Genomic DNA, 5626 nt, shown 5'->3' with positions numbered 1-5626 from the left:
GAGTGTTAGTACAATTGAATACAAAGTACTTTTGGTCCATTGTTTGTTTGTTTTTTTTGTGCAGTGTATTCAATCCCTGTCTTAATTAATATGAGAATGGTTATTGTGTGCGGCTTGTGCTTGATGGATTTATGGCTGTTGCTTCCTCTTCCCCCCCTTTCTTACTTCCCAGCGCTCTCTCTCTAGGGAGTGGGTCTCATGTCTCCCTCCTCTCTCCTATTAATATCCCACCAGGGAGTCCGGAGCTCATGTGGAGTTTGGGAGCGGAAACGCCTCCAACCATGCGCTCCTGAGCTGGATGAGGCCAGTGAGAAGACAGAGGTAAAAGAGATTAAGGGGAGTGTAGAGAGACAATTGATTGTAAAGTGCATAAAAGGATTAGAGAACATGAGTAAGGAGAGGAAAAAAGTGGAGAAGTGAAAACAAAGTGGGCAGCAAGGATGGAGAAGTCGACACAGGGCTGGAGGCAGAGACTCGTTTTACATACAGAATATCTCTGTTTCCCCATTGCAGTGCTTGTGTCACTGTCTTGATACTCCCACTGTGTTGGAGCGCTGCCACGACAATCGTCACTATCAGCGTTGCATCACTTTGAGGAACATTTTCCCATGAATGATAACTCATCAACATTGTCTGTGACTACATTACAGCTGATTTGTTCTGAACCTGGGTTGAGAACCAACCAGATGTTTTTTTTTAATTTATATGAATGTATTCAATTATTTATATTTTCTACTTTGCACTAAATGTCTCTATATTTTTAATGGTAGTCTGGCTTTGATCATATAAAGGTACATTAGAGCTATTTGTTTCCTCTGTCAGTAAACAACAATTAAGACATGTAATACAGAATCTTCTAATTTAACGGTGGCCATTTTTGTCCCACATCCTCAGATGGTTCATTACCATTTAAAGGTAAAGGCACCCAAATCAGTCTTGCAAAGTAGGGCTTTAAAATAAAAGGTGTGTATCTTGCAGAGTAGGGCTTTAAAATAAAAGGTGTGTAAACAATCCAGCTGAGCTCAAACCTCAGTGTCCCACTTCTTTTAGTTTTATGTTCTGAACATAAAGATCCAGGGCCGACAGGATTCTCATGAGGTCAATCGTCCTCGGTGCAATCGAAGAGGGGAAAATGTGCAAACATAAACATGCTCTTAGGATTAAACAGAGAAGAAGAAGCTGTGACCCCAAACTGATCCAGATCCAGCTATTTCCCTCCGCTGGGAAACAAAGTTCTCTTTTCATTTCTCACATGGCTTGGCCATCAATGCTGCTTACACAGGAGTAGAACGTGCTGAAATAAACCTTGTGACGACACAGAGAGAAGATATAAAAAAGATTCTCCCGACCGTCTGTGGCATGGTGACTGTCACCTTAATGCTTCTCTTGTAGCTACTTGACTGGACTTCAAATTATACGCCTTATCAGAGAAAGTCAAGCAAGTGCAGGTTAAAAGTTAAAATCCTCTTGTTGGACAAACCCCTGGAGCTTCGTCCCTGCAGTGTTTTTTCCTGTCGGCGCATCGGAGCAGACGGAGTCTGACTCAACCACAATAGTCTGCATCAGTCCAAGGCCACGAGTCCTCAGCACTGAACACAGCAAGAGTCAAGGTTCATGAGAACATTTGAGATCTATCTGTGTGCAGTTTGTTCACAACACTGACCCACAAATACTCGTATTCCTGTTGTTGTTTTTACTGGTCATTTAGAGGCCACAGCATGAGCACACACATGTCCCAGACTGAATCACTGTCGTTAAGTCCACGCTAATGAATTGATAGCCTCATTTATAACGATCCACCAAAAAAAACATATCAAATAAAACGACATGATAGTGTTTACAAAATGAAACAAATATACAACGTGTTGAAATGGAAAATTGGTGCTCCGATGTGACTCCTGGCTCGGACTCTATGAACATCACAGACAGTTGTAAACATGTGTTACTGTGAGCGCTTAAAGCAGGGGTTTGAGAGGTTTTGACCAGGTGCCAAAAACAATCCCGCAGACATCTACAAAAATTAAATTATACGATGGAAACAGCAATATTTAGACATAAATGAAAAAATGTATAAGAATACAAAAAATAATAAAAAAATATTTTTTGTTGTCTTTAAACGCTATCACTCATATTTTTTAGGGAAGTTTAAATAATCTACTAAAAATATATTTTTTGTTGTCTTTAAATCACTCGTATTTTTTAGGGAAGTTTAAATAATCTAATAATGTAAAAGCCTATTGTTTTGCAGAAGCAAAGGAGATTTAGTTGTCTCATTTGTTTTTGCCAGGCCAGGTTCTACGTTTTATTTGTGAGTTATTTCCTAAAAGACAGACCACTGGTAGGTTCTCTGTAACTCTGTTTAAGTTGGGCGTGAAGACAGAAAAACCTCCGTCTGGTGCATAACTCAGTGAAGAGAGACACTCTGAAGCCACACACAGGTCACTATGTTAGACCCACGTTTCTCATTCAAACAGACGTATACATTTCCCCGTGATTTAAATCCCCTGCAGCGACATGACTACAGTTTAATGTTCTGTCGGGTCTCGCATCACAGACGGAGCTCCTGCTGGGACGGAGGGCAGCCAGGAATTTGCACGTGAACAAATTAAATGAAGGCATTTAAAGAATTTCACACACATACATGTGTCTATGGAGAACATCATCAATCTTCAGCCAGCGATCCAAGTTTAGAGGAGTCACATGGTGAACAAAGACGGGAAGGAAACACAGCGCCTCCATGACCAGACACAACTTGGAGAGTGGGAGGAAGAAAAACTCACCTAAGAGGTTAGAAGTGACATTTCACAGATTAAAGGGATTTTTTTTTTGCCAAAAAACTTTTCAAGACTTTTGTGGACATGAAATGCTTGATGTTAATCCCAGTTTTTCTTCCACCCTTAGTTTTCTTTTTAAGCTCCGGTTCATTTAAGAGACTTCAGAGAGCCTCAGAAGACAGTCTAGTTTTTTTCGTGAGATATGCACAATGTCTGTGTCAGGAAGACGACCATAGACCATCTGAGATACTGACTATTTCCTACCTGAAGGGTTAAATCACTTCTATGCATTTATTTTTGGGGCCATGATCCCACCCTCTACATCAACCGTTAAGCCATAACATAATAGACAGATACTTCTGTGCATTTATTTGGGGCCATGAACAAACTCCCACCCTCTACATCCACCGTTAAGCCATAACATAATAGACAGACGCTCATTCTCATGTATGAAGGGAGTCCTGTCCTGGATTAAACCTGCAGTGCTGCCAAACCAGACAGAACTCCTGGGCAACTGCTGAGGGACAAGACAGAACACAGTGAACTCTGTTTTACCAAAGTGCTCCAAATGTGCAACAAACATTATCTCATTATCTCATCTGACAAAAAGCCCTGTCTCGTGCCTCAGTAACTGATGGCTCTTCTCTCCCAAATTAATAATGCAATGATTCCAGTGGCTGGTTACTCTGCACGCCTCGGTACTCAGACCAGTGTGCCTGCCAGGATGTCATGACATCAGTTCTCCCAGAATAACATTCAGAGCTACATGTGACACCAGCCGTCTTTTATTTAAAGTGTTTCAAGGGCTGTGCACAATTTGAAAAAAAAAAAGGCAAAATAACAAGGTCAAGATGGTTCATCATACATTCATTCATTCATCATAACTTTTTCAAGACAAAAGTTGAACCTCGTCTAAGTGAAATTCCAGGGAAACTGACATTCTGTAATTCAACTGTCAGATTAATTAAAAATATGTGGTTCCCAAAGTAGGGGGCGGGTTCCCGAGCACTCTCAGGTTATGTTTTGAAAGTGTCTTTTTCAGATAATCACTTTATATGGAGATGGGCTTCAGGCATTGTAAATAGCAACCTGAGCTTTTTTTTTTTGGAGAATATTTCTGTTTCTCTATACCAGATATAACAGGTGTAAAAATAGTCTCAGACAATATGATTTAAAACTCATCTCTCTGCCAAAAGTAAAAAATAACTTTTTCATCTGGCCATCATGGGATCTCTCTCTTTCTCGCTCTCTCTCTTCACCTTACAAACTTACAAAGCTTTGACTCAGATGAATTATTGCCACACACATAAATAACCAATCAGGGAAATTACTCCCAGGCTATGGAGTCGAACTCTGCTCTCTGTCACATTGTGCTGAGACTCGAACACCAGAGCACTTCTTTACAATCTCACTGCATCTCCTTGGAGACACTGTCGCTGTAACTGTGCAGCTCTTGGCCGTCCCTCTGATGCGGCGGCCTGAGTTTCTCACAGACGTCTGTGGCATTTCAATTAGCAAGAGGAAAAAGTTTCACTTCAGACACACTGGCAACTTAGAGCAGGAAAGTTTAGACAAGTTTCCTGTTCAAGACAGGATGAGCTTAACTTAGAGCAGGAAAGTTTAGACTAGAAGTTTCCTGTTCAAGACAGGATGAGCTAGTTTTCACACCCACAACCAGAGATAAACATCAATTCACGACGCAACATTTTAAATGATGTTTATCTGTCATGTGCAGGATCCAGGTTTTCTCCACAGCCATTGTTTATGACTCGCAGAAATTAAAAAGTCATTATGATGAACGGAGATCTGGAAACGTGACGAGCTTTTGACAACTTTTTAATTTATCACACATCGCACGCTCACGATTTCCTACATCTGTCAAAAGGAGACTCTGCGCTGTGGTTCTCCCCCTCCAATAGGAGCAGAGTGGGAGTGACCGCCGATGAGGGATGATGTCGTACGAGTTTCTCTTGAACCAAATTGTGTTACTGTTGATTCTGGCTGAGATACTGTGAACTTCCACTGAGCCGCGTTCGTACCGTGAGGCTGCACTGAGTCTTGTCTGTGACTCTGTCATCAGTGCGGCTCATGAACATGAGTCATGTGGTCAAACGGCGTGTTTCTGTTGCAGTTTTCCTGGCATGAAATGTCCCTATATGAATAAAACATTGTTCTGTCTGACCCCCGGTTTTTTCACAGCTATTGAGTTTATGACAGATTTGTGACCACAAGGCTTGATAAGGAGAGAAAAACAGGTGATAATATTTCTTCTTTTTTTCCTGTGTTATTGTGGTGATGAATTATATAACGTGGAAGAATAACTCAATAAATTATCCATGCAGAAAGGAAGGCTGTTTGAGGAAGGTGAAAGCAGCGCTGTGTTTGCCCCGGAATGTTAAAGAAGTAGAGGAGAATACATTACATTAGGATACGTGGTATTTTCTGTAGAATATGTGATAAATGACGAAGGCTTTTGTGTGATGTTTAGAACATGAAGACATATAAATGACTGCTTTTTGAAGAGTCGTTTGTCAGTCACTGTGTCCTTAATATAAATCTTAATTATAGTCATCATATTTAATCAGCTTCAATCATTATCTCCACCATCATCATCCACTCTGCTGTCACTATTTTCATCTTCATCATCTGTGTCTACTTTACTTTTGACTCCTCCAAGAGTAAATCAAGAAAAGCAAGAGGTATGCACTGAGAGAAATAATCTGATATTTTTTAAAAAATGAATTAAAAAAAGACTTTTATGGCCTCAAGATGTTTTTAAAAAAATGCTTAAAAAAGTCGTTGTATCATTTACAGTAAATTAGAATATTGTAAAATTAGCATTGAAATACATG

The sequence above is a fragment of the Cynoglossus semilaevis genome, chromosome 15 (genome assembly GCF_000523025.1).
Source record: "Cynoglossus semilaevis isolate Cse_v1.0 chromosome 15, Cse_v1.0, whole genome shotgun sequence".
Lineage (NCBI taxonomy): Eukaryota > Metazoa > Chordata > Actinopteri > Pleuronectiformes > Cynoglossidae > Cynoglossus > Cynoglossus semilaevis.
Note: the sequence above shows the minus strand (reverse complement) of the source record.